General features: G+C 25.4%; 1 protein-coding gene across 7 annotated transcripts in view; it reads right to left on the bottom strand.

The window, feature by feature from the left end:
• The window catches only part of LOC122511604 (homeobox protein prospero), a 198,420-nt gene that overhangs the window by 169,935 nt on the left and 10,204 nt on the right, over positions 1-18,281 (bottom strand). For 5 of the 7 annotated variants that reach the window (XM_043626969.1, XM_043626963.1, XM_043626966.1 and 2 more), the window contains exon 2: positions 1,569-1,624. The gene's annotated coding sequence lies outside the window, so the exon portion shown is untranslated. Of the gene's footprint in view, positions 1-1,568; positions 1,625-7,212; positions 7,234-15,830; positions 17,011-18,281 lie in introns of those variants that run through there. The other 2 variants (XM_043626964.1, XM_043626965.1) reach the window with 2 other exon arrangements.

Genomic DNA, 18,281 nt, shown 5'->3' with positions numbered 1-18,281 from the left:
TACTAGCAATCTATATTTTGCGATATAAAAAATCTGTATCTGTAAATATGTTTGTATTTTGTAATTTTTCTCGAAATTTTTATTTGTTTTTTCTTATTCCGAATTCTTTTTTTTTTCTTTCGCCTTTTCTACTTCTTTTCCACGTACAATTTTAATGTCTTCTGGATATAAATAGTTTATAGTTTAATTCAATTTTTTCGACGTCTGACCATTCGCGAGTTGTACTACTTAATATTTATATTTAAAGCCCTTCGATTTTTTTCGACGTTTGACCATTCAGGAGTTATACTACTTAAAAATTAGGACTTCACTTGAGTAAAGTCTCTATATTAAAATATTCACTGTCTGACCATTTACAAGTTGTACTACTTAAAATTTAGGACTTTACTTGCGTAGAGTCTTTATTAAAATTTCACTGTCTGACTATTCGCGAGTTATACTACTTAAGATTAGGGACTTTAATTCACTAAAGCCTATTATTATTATTGAATTTTTTTTCGACTTCTGGACATTCACGAGGTATACTACTTAGGAATTAGGACTTCACTTAAGTCTGTATTAAAATTTCCCTTGTCTGACCATTTACGAGTTATACTTCTTAAAAATAAGGACTTCAATCAAGTCTGTATTAAAATTGTTCCTGTCTGACCATTTACGAGTTATACTACTTAAAATTTAGGACTTTACTTGACAAAGTAATATTACTCTTTTCTAACGTCTGACTATTCACGAGTTGTTCTACTTAAGAAGAAAGACTTCTCTTGAGTAAAGTCTTCTTTAAACAATTCACTGTCTGACCAAAAAGGGTAAATTCCACTTAAATCTGGCTGAGACAATATTTACTACTATTTAGTAGGGAAATATCTAGTCTAAAGTAGAAAATACTATTATAAAGTAGAAAATTTAAATTTAAAGTAGAAAATACTTTTATAGAGTAGAAAATTATAATTTAAAGTAGAAAACACTATTATAAAGTAGAAAATTTTACTTTAAAGTAGAAAATACTATTATAAAGTAGAAAATTTTACTTTAAAGTAAAAAATACTGTTATAAAGTAGAAAATATTACTTTAAAGTAGAAAATACTTTTATAGAGTAGAAAATTATAATTTAAAGTAGAAAGCACTATTATAAAGTAGAAAATTTTACTTTAAAGTAGAAAATACTATTATAAAGTAGAAAATTTTACTTTAAAGTAAAAAATACTGTTATAAAGTAGAAAATATTACTTTAAAGTAGAAAATACTTTTATAGAGTAGAAAATTATAATTTAAAGTAGAAAGCACTATTATAAAGTAGAAAATTTTACTTTAAAGTAGAAAATACTATTATAAAATAGAAAATTTTACTTTAAAGTAAAAAATACTGTTATAAAGTAGAAAATATTACTTTAAAGTAGAAAATACTATTATAAAGTAGAAATCTACTACTATTTAATAGAAAATACTACTGAAAAGTAGAAAATACTTTTCTACATTAAAAAGATGCTACTATTCAGTAGAATATATAATAATTTTTTCCCATCGATTATTTAGAGAGTATAATTATTATTATTTTAAATTAACTCACCTCTCTTGTCTGGTTCTTGCACCAGCCGACTCTCCGTTACGGCGTCATTTGTCAATCTAGAAAAAGAAAAAAATTCTCAATAAGTACGTGAAGCAAAAAATTATTAGTTTCTTAAATTAATAATTTTATTAAATTTAATTAAGTTAAGTTAATTTAATTGAATTTAATTGAAATAAGTTAATTTAATTAAATTTAATTGAATAAAGTTAATTTAATTAAATTTAATTTAATCAATTTGTTTTTACTGAAAACTAATAATTAATATTTTAATTAAATTTAATTTAATCTAATTGTTTGTACTAAAATCTAATAATTAATATTAATCGGAGAAGAATTTAAGGAAATAAAATAGAATTCTTAACTGGGACACCAAAAAAGTAAACAAAAAAAAAAAGAAACTTAAATGACGCGAATGCATAATTGTCGTGTGGAAAAAACAACTCGAAAATCTATGCGCTTTAAAGGGGCCTAAGTTCCGTGACGAAAACAAAGAATATAAAAGAAGGGAGCGATTCTCTCTACGCAATTATCATTATCGTTGTACAGTCATTGCGAAGCAGCCGCACGAAATTGTTTCTCTTTTTCTCTATGTTTATATGCGTTGTTCTCTCTGTTTGTATTTCTTCGAAAGAAAAAAAAAAATTACCAAATTTTTTTCAAAATATTTAAGATTTTTTTTTTTTTTATAATAAATTAAAATTAACACAATTTTCCTAAGGACATGAAATTGAGACAACAAACGAATCAAAATGTTGCAATTTATAAAAAAAAATTATTAATTTATTATTAATTTATAAACAAATAAGAATATCAAATTGAGACAAAAAAAAAGGATCAAAATTATTGCGATACATTTTTCGGTCTCAATTTGATATTCTTTGAAAAAGGGTGTAAAAATTAATAAATAGTATAGTGTATTTATTTATTTATTTAGTAGTGTAATTAATTTTTGTTTCTAAAAAAAATTATTAAAACAAAATAAACAAGACTATATAATAACATTTTTACAATATTGAAAAGAAATGAGATAAAAATCTTACGAGTGAAAAGAAAACGATTTAATTTAAATTTCTCTCTAAATGAAAATCATTCAGACGTGGCTAATTTTTTTTTTTTTGGCGTCAGTTTATTCACGGGGTGACAAAATAAAAAAAAAAGAAGGAAATTAGTGTGAGAAGAGGGCCGGGAATGTAAAGATTGAGAAGAAAGGAGAATTTTTTTTTTTTTTTTTGAATGTGAGAGATGAGAGCACGCGAGAAGACGAGCGCTGGTGACTCTTTATTTTTCTCACGAAGTCGAGGTCCCGGAGTATATAAGAGTTCTTCGCGATGTAATTAGCATGTCTTTACAGAACGTACGAAACAATGGGCACGTGTAATTAGTATGCATCTCGCGGTGGCACACGGTACCCATGGTTCCTCCCCCCTTTTTTTCTCCCTTATTTTCCCTCCCTCCCCCCTCTTTGACACTCTCCTTTAGATTTCAACTCTCTGAATATGATGTTTTTACTTCTCTCTTCAATTTTTTGTCGCGTATCTCTAAAAAAAAACTTTTCCCCTTCTTTATATGTGTGTACACATTACCCCCTTGTGCAGCATCCCGTGAGGCGTTTGCTATCGAAGCCTGTTACGCAGCTCGGTTATAGGAAATTTAATTTTCTATGTAAATATATTAATATCAAGCAGATATAGATGTATAATTACATATTTAGAAGTCTATTTACACATGTGGAATGTAATTACACATATAGAAGTTTTTTTTACACATATAGAATGTAATTACACATGTAAAAGTATTTTTACACATATAGATGTATAATTACACATATAGAATATATTTACACATATAGATAAGTAATTACACATATAGACGTGTATTTTCACAAATAGAATGTAATTACACATGTAAAAGTATTTTTACACATATAGATGTATAATTACACATATGGAATATATTTACACACATAGATATGTAATTACACATATAGACGTGTATTTTCACATATAGAATGTAATTACACATGTAAAAGTATTTTTACACATATAGATGTATAATTACACATATGGAATATATTTACACACATAGATATGTAATTACACATATAGACGTCAATTTTCACATATAGATGTACAATTGCACATATAGAAATATATTTACACATGTAGATGTATATTTACACATATAAGTGTATTTACACATATAAGTGTATTTATTTATTTACAAATATTTAATAATTCCTTTGCCCATTAATAATTACCAACGCAAGGGTTTGTCCCGTTTAGAAGTAAATAAAAATTTCAAATTGAAAAATCAACTAGAAATTGAAAATAAATAAATGACACTTCTTGTACTTTAAATTTCCCGCCTATTTAAATTCGAATCCAGAGTAGTTAGCTCGTTAGTATACTATATTAGTAAATAGAAATTGTGAGTACACAAAAAAAATGTTTATCGCATTTAAAGAAAACGAGTAAAAATGAAAAAACAAAAAAAAAATGGAAAACAATGTGTGTGGGAAAGTGTTGATAATTTTTTTTTTTACACCGTTAAATATCGAAAATGAGAAACGAGGGTTGAAATTGCACAATAATAAACTTCCGCGTGAATGCATTTTGCCGTGATCTGATTTAGGTCAATGTCATGGATCAATGACAAACATTTTCGAATATGGAACGAATATTGAAATTACCGAGCGCAACGAACTTTCTGCATAATGAGTCAAAATTGACTGTATTCGTGTCTGAATACACATATATATGTGTTTATGTACGTATATACATTTGTGCAGAGATCTGGGTTTATATTTATATTATACGCTCCCGTGTGCAATATGTACGTTTAAATGAATGTGTATTTGTATTTTTATATTTATTTTCACATGTGAATGTAGATTTTCACATGTGAATGTAGATTTTCACATATAGACTATATTTACACATATAGATGTATATTTTCACATGTAGACTATATTTACACATATAGATGTTTAATTACACATGTAGACTGTATTTACACATATAAACGTATAATTGCACATATAGACGTATATTTACACATATACATATATAATTACACATATAGATGTATATTTTCACATGTAGACTATATTTACAAATATAGATGTATAATTACACATGTAAATCTATATTTCACATATAGACGTATAATTGCACATATAGACGCATATTTACACATATAGATGTATAATTACACATGTAAATCTATATTTCACATATAGACGTATAATTGCACATATAGACGCATATTTACACATATAGATGTATATTTTCACATGAAGACTATATTTACACATGTAGATGTATAATTACACATTTAGACTTATATTTCACATATAGATGCATAATTACACATATAAACGTATATTTATAGAAATATATATTAAAAATTACACATATATATGTAAATTTATCTACAAATAAATAATAAAAAAAATAAATAAAAATAAAATTTATAAATAATGCACATGTGGATGTATAACTTCACATCTAGATTTATAATTATATATATATATATATATATATATATATATATATATATATATATATATGGAAAGAGAGTGCGAGAGAGATCATTTGGTGATTGAAATTCCGCACTTTTCGAAAGTTCATGAGCGCATGTGTGTTAATGTGAATATTTTCATTTGATTGCTTTAATTAAACTCGTTATCAGGCGTTGACCTTCGAAGTTCACCGACACACACGGCTGTTGCTGTGCATAATACGACCATACGCTCGCCAATTATCGACATTATTAATTGCAACAAATTTCATATTTTTGGTCCCCATATTCCCCAATTCCCCTCGGGCTAAAGCTGACGCCACCGAATAGCGCCATTCAAAAATTCCGATTATAACTTGAATTTTCTATTATTAAAAAAATGGAAGAATGAAAAAACGAAGAAATCATTGGAAATTGATAATTCAAAATTCTTGGGGGAAAAAAATTTGCACGTTCCACTTTTATGATATTTAATTGTTTTAATCAAACTTTTTTTTTTTGCTCCTCTCGATTTTATTATTTAAGCGCTATTTCATCTGTTTAATTGATAATTTTTTTTCTTTGCGAATTAAATTCCGGGTTTTGAATGAAAATTAAATTAATAATTAATTACTTCTAAGATTTTATTGAAGAAACTTAAAAAAAAATTTAATTAATTAATTGGTCGGAATTATTTAATTCGTTAATTAATTACAATCGAAATTAATTATTCGTCAATTATTTAAATTTGCTAATTAATTAAAATTGTAATTAATCAATTTGACAATTATTTAATTCGCTAATTAATTAATATCGTAATTAATTAATTTGGCAATTATTTAATTCGCTAATTAGTTAAAATCGTAATTAATTAATTCGGCAATTAATTAATCGTAATTGTTAATAATTATTAAGAGCAGTAATTAATATTGCTGATTTTACTACATTGATTTAAATAATTAACGCTTAAAATTAGTTTTCTAAGGAATCAAAAATTTTTTTCCAAACTGTTAAAAATTGCATAATTTTTATCAGTTTGGGGAAAAATTTTCAATTCCTTTTGGATTTTAAGAGAACTTTAAAATAGAAATCTCAGACTTTTCTCCCAAGTCTTTCAAGATATAAGGCATTAAGTAAAGCTTTTTTCTGCGAGTACCACTCGTTCTGTATTCTAAGGGCGTAACCTTTTTTTCAGCATTAGTTTAATGTCTTCTTAAAAAAAAAGAAAAAAAAAAAAATGAGACCACTTTGAATAAAACATGTGAAAAAGTATAAAAAATATTTTTCGAAAATAGAAAAAATCGTTTTCGAAATTATAAAAATAATTTTTGAACATATAAAAATAGTCTTTGAAAACAAAATTATTTTTCGAAAATATAAAAGTATTTTTCGAACAAAAAAGTTTTTTTGAAACATAAAAGTGTTTTTCGAAAATTTTTCCTAAACTTTATTTTAGAGAAATTGTGAAAAAGTAATTAAATTTTTTTGTTTCTTGTAAATTTAATGAATCGTGGGCAAAAAAAAGTTTTTATTCGAACAAAAAAGGACAGAATAAAATCACTGGCTTTTCATTTGGGTATGCAAATAAGGAACATTTGTTTCGTAATCTTAGGCACTTGACTCATAAAATACGAATAAAGAGTTTCCGACGACAGGAGGGTGAAGAACAATATAAATACTAAGGGAAAGCAAAATATCTCTATATTATAAATTTTCGAATATTCTCAGAGTGAAAACAAAATTAATTGCTTTCGTTGTCAAAAAAAAAATCTTATTGGGACAAAAAAAAGTTTAATTTTGGTAAATCTTTTAGTGAAGCTTTTTCGTAAATTTTTATTAGCAAAGCTTTTTAGTAAATCTTTTAAGCAAAGCTTTTTAGCAAAGCTTTTTAGCAAATCTTTTTAGCAAAGCTTTTTAGTAAAAATTTTAGTAAAGCTTTTTAGTGATTTTTTTTAGTAAAACTTTTTAGTAAAACTTTTTAGTAAAGCTTCTTAGTAAATCTTTTTTGTGATTTTTTTTTTATTAAAACTTGTTTTAGTAAACATTTTTTTTTCTTAAAACTATAATAAGAATAGAATAAAAAAGAAGAGAATTTTATTTTAAAGCTCATTATTTTTGGGCAAAGTGTCACTTGGAAGGGACGTACTTTTAATCACATTAGGATAGTAATTAGTATTCACATTAAGAAACTCGCATTATCCTTAATATGTGACATTTGGCAGAACTTTTCTCACGAGAATTGGGGTTGACAAAGTTTCAGAAACTTCCTTTCACTAGAACTTCTCCGTTAAGACGTGTCACTATCATCCAAAACTTGCCAAAATTTTGACAACAAACGCCATTCACGATCTCCTCTATTCTCCACTTTTGTCACATTACATAACAATCACAATAATCCCACTTTCATAATTTTATTCAAATCGTACACAATTTCGCGTCTTGGAAAACTTTTCTTCCAGCAGAAAAAAATTTTTTAAAATATGTATAAAAAATTAAGTAAAAATTAAATAAAAATTACATAAAAATTAAATCAAAATTAAATCAAAATTAAATAAAAATAAAATAAAATAAAAATAAAACAAAAATAAAATAAAATAAAAACAAAATAAAAATTAAATCAAAATTAAATACAAATTACATACAAATTAAATGAAAATTGAAAAATAAATTGAAAAAGTAAAAATAAAATAGAGAAAAAGAAAACTTGTCTGTTGGATTTATTACAGTAGGATTTGTTTTAATAAAAGACGTGTAAATAAAATAAGAAAAATAAAATTATATAAAAAATAAAATGAAAAAAACCAAAATTAAGCAAAGAAAAAGTAATAAAAAAGAAGAAATAGGAAAAGTAAAAGAAATTTTAAACAAAAAAAAGACAAGTTGAAAAAAGTAAAAATAAAACAAAAATGTAAAAATATAACATAAAAATAAAACAAAAATAAAATAAAAAAATAATAAAACCAAAAAATGAAAAAATAAAAACAAAAATTGAAAACAAACAAACTTTTTCAAAACACAAAATATTAAAAAATTTACTACAAATTTACTATAAATTAATTCACTATAAAATTTTTAATTAATTTACCATAAAAAATAATTTACTATAAAAAATACAAAAAAGGAAAAGAGAAAACAAAAAAAAAGAAAAAATACAACAAAAGAATAAAACAAAACTGAAATTAAATAAAAAAAATTAACAATAAAACGAAAAGTAGAAAAAATAGAGAGAATAAAAATAGAAAAAATATTTCAAAATATTAAAAAATTTATTATAAAAATGAAAAATATAAAAATGAAACAAATCGCTAAATTAAAAACTACGAATTTCACTTCACATTTGAATATTAAAATATGCAAAACTTGAAGAACTATTTACAAGGATGAAAATCGCAACAAATTACAAACTTTTGATAAATTTTGAATTGAAGATTTGAAATCCAGTGGGATAATATTGTTGGTAAAGTTTTTTGAATGAGAGAGAAATTTTCTGTCACTGTGACTTTACGTCATAGATAACAGTCAAGTTTTCTAATTTCTAAGGGAGATTCAATCTTATCCTCATGGCTAATTGGTTTAGGAAAATTAATTAAGAAGTAAAGAGAGAGACAGAGCGAAGTGGTAAATTAAAGAGAAAAGGGGGAGAGATAGAGAGAAAGAGAGATTTTGCAGTGAATACGAAAGGAAAAAGGGGGAATACGCCAGAGTTAAGATCACTCGTAATGGAGACGCTGAGTTTAATTCCGTCCGATCAACCACTCAAGGCCCTCTAAGCCATCAGTTCCCTCCGTCGCCTTCCGCCTTGCCAGTTCAATCCAATGACCGAAAGGAAGTCACGATTTTACATTCAATTGTTTTTCCGCTTCCCTTCTTTTTTTTCCTTTTATTTTTATTTATTTTTTCTTTTAATTCCGAATTCAACATTTTTCAATCCCTCCTGCTCTCTCCATTCAATCATTCAATTTACGAACTTAACGAAAAGTTCTCTGTTATGGGAAAAAAGAATTTTTTTTTATAAGTTTATAATTATGTCGACAATTAGTTCGAAAATCGTTTATATTAAAAATAAATAAACAATTGTTTATTGTTTTATTTTTTTTTTGTTAATTTATTATTAACTATAATCTATATATAAATATATATAATATTTTTCCTACGAAAATAGATAAAAAAATTCATTAAAATGTCAAGAAAATTATCAATCCTTTAAGTCAAATTTTAAAAGAATAAAAAACACAATTTTAACGTTTCGGCAACTATTTGAAAAAAATTATTTATTACTTTTAATGAATTAATAAAAAATAATTTTTCTATTTTCAATTATTTACCACTTATTGTTATTTATAATTATTCATTGTTTCGATTTTTTCAAACTGTATTTTTTTTACTTTTTTTGCTTTTGGCCCAAAGAGAAGAAATTATCGCAAAAGTTTCTCACTTCGGAAAAATAAAATAAAAGATTCGAAAATAATTTTTACAAACAGTAATTATCCGAAAGTTTTTTGTCCTGCAAGATAAAGTTTTTCAATATTATTTTTGTAATATGTCAAAGTAATGAAAAAAATTTTAGTAAAATTAAAAATCCAATTTTAATGAAAAATTGAAAAGAAGTTGTTCGATAATAAAGGAAAAATTAAATATTAAATAAATTTTTGATGGAAAAATTTTAAAAGTGAATTTTCTTTCTTTTTAGAGTTAATTTTTCTTTCCTGAGAAATGAAATGAGTGCAATGAACCGGTATGAATCATGAATATATATATACAGATAAAGAAAACTGCAAGTGTCACTATCAAGATTTAGTTTCTGTGAGAAAAAAATTGACGACTATCATCAAATATTATAAATTCACCGCGATGTGGTAAATATTTGTTATCTTTTTTATTTATTTTTTTTATGAAGAAAAAAAAATTGTCCTTTTGATCAAACAATAAAGGTTTTTTTTTTTTTTTGGTTTACACACCTTTTTAGATAATTTTACGCGTTTATATTTCAAACACTGACCACTCTGAGTTGCAACGAGCAGATGTTGATAAGAAAACGATCGAGAAAGTTATTATAGACACTGACAGCTGCATTAAATTATTAGAATTTGAATTGTGACTTTTATTTTAATTTTAGGAAATTTTCTTTCAAGTCAAGAAATTTTTAATTTCTTTTTAATTGAAAGAATTTTAAATTTAAATCGAAAATGAATTCTTTCTTTTCAATTAACGAAATTTTATTTTATGAAATAAATTCTTTTTTCTAATTGACAAAATTTTATTTTGTTTTAAGAAAAATCCTTTCTCTTTTTTTATTTATTTACTTGATTAATATTTCGAAAAAATAATACAAAAAAATATTTAAAGAAAGTAATAAAAAAAATTTATTATCAATCAAAATTAATAGAAAATTAATAGAAAAGTAATAGAATATTAATAAAAATAATAATAGTAATAGAAAAGTAATAGTAAATTAATAGAAAATTAATTATTTAGAACAATTAGTAGAAAAAATTACTTCCTCGATTTAAATCGAAAAATTCAAACTAGGAAATAGCGACAAAAGAAATGAATACCAATTACCAAAAAAGAAATAGTAAGTGACAAATTAAATTCTAATAATAAAAAAATGATTAATTAAAAAAATGTTTATTAATATAAAAATGTTCAAAATTATGCAAATGAAAATTAATAATAATGAAAGATAGTTAAAAAACTAAAATCAAAATAACTAATTGGTTTTATAATTTAAAAATATTCTCCGAACTCAATTTCTTTTTTGGAAAATGTCACATAAGTAATAGGAGATGAAAATTCTTTATTGGAAAAATGTCTGACTTAAATTGGTCATTTCTACTGAAATTTAGTGTGTGTTTCTCGCGATTATTTCTTCCTTAATTATAACTTTTGCTCTGCACAGTTTTTTTTCGTTTTTAATATTTCTGGTATTAATTCTTCCCCTTAAGGACTATTATCACTTGAGTAAAATTATGTCTGACTGTATAAAAACCTTTACTACTGACAATCACTTTTATCAGTCTAATTGATTCTTCTAATTTTATTTTAAAACTTTTATTTAATTTTATTACTTTTTTAAACTATTTTTTATATTTTATTTATTTATTTTTATTTATATTTATTTATTTCGTTATTTATTTATTTACACTATTTTTAAATTTCTCGTTCTTAACAGATTTTGTACTTTACACCACTTTTTTTTTGCTTGGAAAAAAAATGAATTTAGATCGACAATGAACTGAGAAAAACACCAAAATTATTCCCCGTCTGACTAAAAACTTGTTTTTCTACTTAAACACTATCGGAATTATTTTACAATAAAAATTAAATATTAAATAAAATAAATTTAATAGGTAATAATATAATATTAAATAATTTTTTTCGTTGGGCTTAAAAATAGTTAAGTGTATGCCTGACTATAACGACTATTACTACTGTCAAATTTATCACTTTTCCTAAGTACAACTATTTTTTTTTTAGTATTTTATTTATTATTTTCCTTTACTATTTTATTTATTTTTTTTTTTTTACTATTTTATATGGATACAATAATATTTTATTTTTCATTACCAACCCTTTTTCGAAATTGAATATTAAAAATGAAATTCTTTTTCAAAAACTTACCCAATTTTTTCCAAAAAAAGAAAAATTCACTCAAACACAATTCACCTAAAATCACAGAATTAATAAAAAAAAATGACAAATCCTCTAAAAATTTAAATTCAATAAGATTATATCTAATTCAGATATTATAAGTTAATTAACGTCACTCATTGCAATAAAAATTTTTATCTGATAAAACGGTTTGTGTCAGTCTGCATAAAGCAAATTGGCAGGAGAATCTAGATAATAGGTCTGACGCGTTATGAGAATGAGGAACAGAAAAAAAATTGCCAACTAAAGAATGGTTGACAACAAAAATATAAAAAAAAGAAAAAAGAGAAAAAAAAGAATAGAAATGAATAGAAATGACAAATTATTAAAACGAATTACAACGATTGATCCTCGAAAATTAATGAACCGTTCTTGCCGTTAAATTGTCGGCAAGTTATTGGAAAATTATTTTAACACCAGACAAACGAAATCAAGTCGCGACAGGAAGGAGAATATTAATGAACTGATGATTTGTAATTTTTTTCCCCCACCCACACCCCTGGGATTGTTCTCCTCTTTTTCTCTTTAGCTGAGTCCGACGGAAGATGTCACAATTCTTTTCAAGTTATATCACTTTTTCTCAATTCTATTTTTAATAATAAGTTGGCGATTCTTTTCTTGAAATTTATCACTTTATATTGTCAATTAAAAAATTGAGATTGAAAATGAAGCGATATAAAAGCAGACGGGAATTAAAAATAATTTAATTATTTATTGTTTTGGGGTAAAAATAAAAAAAAAGAGAGACAATGGAATGGGAATTAAATTTAATTTCTCGGAAGTTTTTAAACAAAGTTGTAATTATTACAATTGTTTATTATTTAGAAATTGTTTAAACGACGAATTTTTTTTTGTTAACTTTGCTAAAAAAACTCTTCGCGTGAGAATACTAAAAACTGCCAGAAAATACTAAAAGAAACTTGGAAAATTTTAGAAAAAACTCAAAAATGCTGAAAATACTAAAAAAAAAAATAGTAAAAAATAGCAAAAATTGATAAAAATAGGTAAAAATGTTTAAATATGTTAACAAATTTTAAGAAATGTTGAAAAATACTGAAATTATTGAGAAAATAATAAAAACTATTAAAAAGTTGTGAAAAATGCGTGAAAGTGATTAAATATGCCAAAGAGAATTATTTTCGAAAATCATAAGTCCGAATTAATTTTTCTTTCCAAAATTCTAATTTCACCGAAATTTTGATATTTAAAGTACAACTTAAAAATATTATAAAAGTTATTTACTTAAAAATAGAGAAGAAACTATATTCACTGTCCTAACTAAATTATTGAAAACACTCCCTATAAGTAACGCGAGTTTCATTTAGTTTCACAATTGCATAATATTAACCAATAAGTTTTGTAATTAATTTCAAAAATAAGTTTTTCAAACCACGTAAAGTTGTGTAGCCAACAAGTTTTGAAACTAAAAATTAAAAAGTTTCGTGATTAAGTTTCGTTACTAAAACCAAAAAAAAAAACAAAAAAAAACAAAAAATAACAAAACTTTTATGTACTTGAGTTTCATTACTGAAAAGTTTTATTAATGTTTTCTAAACAAAAAACTTTCAGCGAATAACTTTAATGACTAAATATTTGAAAAAGTTTCGCTACTCTAATAAGTTTAATGTAAAGAAGACAGATTTGAAAAATATTAAAGTGAGAATAAGATTTTTTGTTAAAATTTTTTGGATATTTCGTATTTTAGATAAAAATGCGGAAATAATGCAAAACAAGTTAAAAATAATTAAAAAGATAAGAATATAAAAGAAAATTCTAAAATTTTTAATTTTTTTTTTAATTTTAATCTTTAAAAGATTCTGAATTAGTAAAAAAAGCCAACATAGTAAAAAAGGGCAAAAATAACTAAAAATTGCAAAAGTATTAAAAAATATACTAAAATAATAAAAAAGCAAAAAAAAATTAAAAAATGCATAAATAATTTTTAAAATGCAAAAATAATAAATGGGAATTAATAATAAATGCTTAAATAATGAAAAAAGCATAAATGATTGAAAATGCGAAAATAATTTAAACATGCAGAAATAATTTCAAAAAATGGATAAAAAAAGACAAAAAGGCATAAATAGTTCAAAAAAATGAACAAAAAATAAAAAAACATAAATAATTGTAGAAAATTACTAAAAGTAAAAAATAGAAAAGATGCTTTTTGTTCAAGCAAAAAAAGCATTTATAGTCTTTGTTATAAAGGAGCTTTCGAATTCACAAACTTAACGAAATTTAGAAATTAATAAAATTCTCTTTTACAATAAATAACTTTACAAGTAACAATTTTTTTTCTCAAATCTTTTTTTTAAAAAATAATAACTGAAGGAATAATTTAACTGGAAGTTGTAAACTTTTCTTCCCGCACTACTTTAACAAAATGTTTTCACAGAAATTAAAATCGAATTTTTATCAAAAAATAAATTGTAACTAAAATTAAAATTACTAAATCGTAAAAAATAAAAAATTAGAATCAGTTTTAGTTAAAAGTTCGTTTTATTTTATTTCTTTATTTATTTTATTTATATTAAAAATTCGAAGAAAAATTGAGTAATTCGCAGAAATTATATGCAAAATATACAAAAGGAGCGAGTAAAAAAATATACGAGTAATATACAAGGAAATAATTATTAACAATTTGTTAACAAACACTGGGTTTTTTGAAAATTAAATAAATTTTACACTTTCGGTATTTAAAGGAAAAAGAAATTTACACACTTGATAATTGATTTTAAAATAAATTATAACACAAAGTTTATTAAAAACAAAAAAAATTATATGCTAGGTAATTAAATTAAATAAATTATATAGACTAAATAAATAAGTTATACACTAGTTTATTGAAAGTAAAATAAATTATACGCTAGTTTATTGAAGCTAAAGTAAATTTTTCAGTAGTTTATTAAAAATAAAATAAAGTAACTCTAGTTTATTTAAAGACGAAATAAAGTATACTCTAGTTTATTAAAAATAAAGTAAAGTATATTTTAGTTTATAAAAAATAAAGTAGAGTATATTTTCGTTTATAAAAAATTAAGTAGAGTATATTTTAGATTATAAAAAATAAAGCAAACTATATCCTATATTTTAAAAACTAAAATAAATTATACACTAAGTAATTAAATTCACAAAAGAAGCTTTTCCTAACAAAGCGATAAATTTCTCTAGAATAGCGAAAGTCGTAAATGAAAAGATTAAAAATTTCGCTAATATAGTGAAATTTGCAGGTGCTTCAGGTGAAACTTTTTTTCCATATTTAAATAAATTATATACTGGATAATAAAATTAAATAAATTATTCACTTATTGTTTAGAACTTAAATAAATTATACACTAAATTTTTTTTAAATTTAAATAAAGTATACAATAATTTATTAAATTTAAATAAATTATACACTAAATTTGTTAAATTTGAATAAATAGTTTTTTTAATAAATTTTTTAACTTTTAATAAGTTATTAAAAATCAAACAAAATATACTTGTTTATTAAAAAATACCAAAAATTATACAATTATAAAACAAAATTACACAGGTAATTAAAAATTAAATAAATTATACACTAGTTGATTAAGTAAAATAAATCATACACTTGGCAATTAAATAAAATAAATTTTACACTGGGAAACTGAATACAATGACGAAAATTAAATAACAATTATAATTTAACAGCAAAGTACAATTTTGCAAAATTAAATCTAAATTAAATAATAAAAAACTATTAACTAAATATACAATAATTATAAACTAAATATACAATAATAATAAAGTAAATATACAGTAATAATAAACTAAATATAAAGTAATAATAAATTAAATATACAGTAATAATAAATTAAATATACAGTAATAATAAATAATCAAGTACACTAATAATAAATAATCAAGTTCAGTAAATAATAAATAATGGAGAAAACACGTCAAAATAGAAAATAAAACTGACGATGCAAAATAAACCGAAAATAAAGCGCAAAAATAATATTCTCAATTTTCTATTTTCTCAATTGTCAATTTTTTTCCAATTATAATCCATTTCTTTCCTAACTCAACTTATTCGGTGAGAAACGAAAAATTTCAAATTCAATCGAAATTATCCTCTAGCCAATAATTTACCTTTCTTAGCTTATCCCTGTCAGTGTATTAAATATCGACAAGAAAGAACACGTGTTGAGCACTTGATTACAAAAGAAAAAAAAATTCCCGAAACCGAAAACTAAGACCCGTTTATCACAACAAGTCTTTCACGGAAGAATTATTATCAATCAACTCCAATCTCCATAAAAAATCCCTTCTCTTCGTTTATAATTCCTTTCTTTACATCAAGAAATAAAATCAACAATATTTCCGTATAATTGACGAAAATTTCTCTAATGCACGTGGTTCACATAAATATTCCACTCGCACACTAACAAAGATTCCAAACACTTGATATTGTTGTTGTTGATGAAGAAGAATTGATGATGATAAAAAAGTCATCAAAAATTCCAGATAATGATGGGAAAAAGTAGAAAATAATTCGAAAAAAGTTTATCAGTCTTTGATAATAATCAAAAAATTATTTTGTTTCAGTATTTATAATATAACACGGAGCACTCTTCTCGTTTAGGTCCTCGCGGAGTGTCTTTCTTTCGACGACGACGACGACGACGACGACGGTCGGTCACCGTATAATCGTGTGCCTTTGACTCGCGCTTAAGTATAGGTCCTTGAAGGTGCACTAGGATAAGTGTGTGTACTAGTGTTCGTGTAACTTGAACGTCCAGGGGGGGGGGAAGAGTGTCTATGTCTGTATATGTGTGATAATTTTCGTTTATGTGTGTATTTATATGTGTCTATGTGCTTGTATTTGTATATGTGCTATGTATTTATATGCACATGTACTGTATTTATATGCACATGTACTTTTATGTGAATGTATTCATGTTCACATGTACTATATGTGAATGTATTTATATGCACATGTACTTATATGTGAATGTATTTATATGCACATGTACTGTATTTACATGCACATGTACTTATATGTGAGTGTATTTATATGCATATGTGTCTATATTTATATGTGTGTATATGTGAAAGTGTGTATGTGTGTGTATAGGTGGCGGGAGCGTGTAGCGGTTTTTTTTTTTTGGTGTTATATTACAAGGTGTGGTACGCGTCTTTAAGTGACTTCGGCCTAGCTGGTCAGCCCAGCAGCTCCGTATGATGAGGCCGCCGCTTTGCTACTGACAGACCTAAAGACCACCCTAACCCTGCAGTCAGGGACGCCCCCACCCCCGTGCCACCCCCGGACCAGGGCCAAGCAACCCTTAGAGCCGCGGGATGCCACCTCCACGGCGGCGGCGCAAACGCACTCTGCCTCCGAGGGTAGTCTTATCCCCTCCATTACAAAGCGGAGGAGTCATCTCCCACCCCCCACCCTCACGACAAAAGCCACCCCCCGACGAGCTTTTCCCCGACAATCGCCCCTCTACTAATTCTCACCCACCCACCCCACCCACCCCCTGTCCCCCACTCAGTCTCTTCATCGTCTTAAGATAAAAACACGGACAATCAGTTTTTACTGCCCCCACCCCCCCACTTTTTCTCTTCACCACTACCCCCTACCCCCCTTAGGGTGAGGGGAAGGAAACAAGTGTAGGAATCAAACCTTCGACTCGTCCTTGTACTTTCGATTCTTTTCACGGCAACCTTCAATTTTTTGTTACCCCTTCCGGATTTTTTCTCTCTCTCTCTCTCTCTACTAGTAGAGGAGTAATGGAGAGAGAGAGAGAGAGAGAGGGTGAAATTTTTTTCTCGATACAAAGTGTTTTTCCCCCACTCACTGTCGGTTGCTCATCACCCCTGACCATGCACTTTTTTTCCGATGCGAATAACCCCAAACCTTGTGTTTATTTTGGCATTTTTCTCTCTTCGATTTCTGACTGATTCGAACTCTCTCTCTCTCTCTCTCTCGCACTCATATCCCCTCCTCTCTTGTACCCATTCATTGCCATACTCCGTTGACCTCCAATATATAACCGATCAAGACGTTCTGTGACAGTTGAGTGCGTCACACAATTTTAAGAGTGCATTTTGGGGTCAAATTTTTTTGTATTTTTGTTTTTAGTTTCTTGGGGTGAGAATTTTTTTTCCCGGTAAATTGGGGTATTTTCAAAATGGGTTTTTTTTTTGCCAAATTGAGAAAAAAGGGGATTTTTTTGTGAAACTTTGAGCATTTTTCGTGTATGGTGGGAAAATTTCGAAAAAGAATGAGGAAAAAATGGAAGAAAGAAAAATATGGTAGATTTTTCGAGAGGAAGGAAATTTTGAGTGGCGAAAAAAATGGAAAGAAGGTAAGGAAAAGAAAATAGAGAATTGGTGAGAAAAAAAGAAAAGTTTAAAGGAAAAATTGTGGGAATTTAAGAAACGAGAAGGGAGGAGGAAAAAAATGGGGAAATTATGGTTGATAATCAAAGTACGAAAGTGGAAGTGAGAGAAAAGAAAATTAAGGGAAAAGTGTAAGAATGACTGTTAAGAGTGACGAAAAACTATTTTACTTTCGGAAAATGGAAATAAAAATTA

This window comes from Leptopilina heterotoma, unplaced genomic scaffold (genome assembly GCF_015476425.1).
Source record: "Leptopilina heterotoma isolate Lh14 unplaced genomic scaffold, ASM1547642v1 Lhet_88, whole genome shotgun sequence".
Classification (NCBI taxonomy): domain Eukaryota; kingdom Metazoa; phylum Arthropoda; class Insecta; order Hymenoptera; family Figitidae; genus Leptopilina; species Leptopilina heterotoma.
The sequence above is the reverse complement of the archived record's forward strand: the minus strand, read 5'-3'. Positions and strand labels throughout refer to the sequence as shown.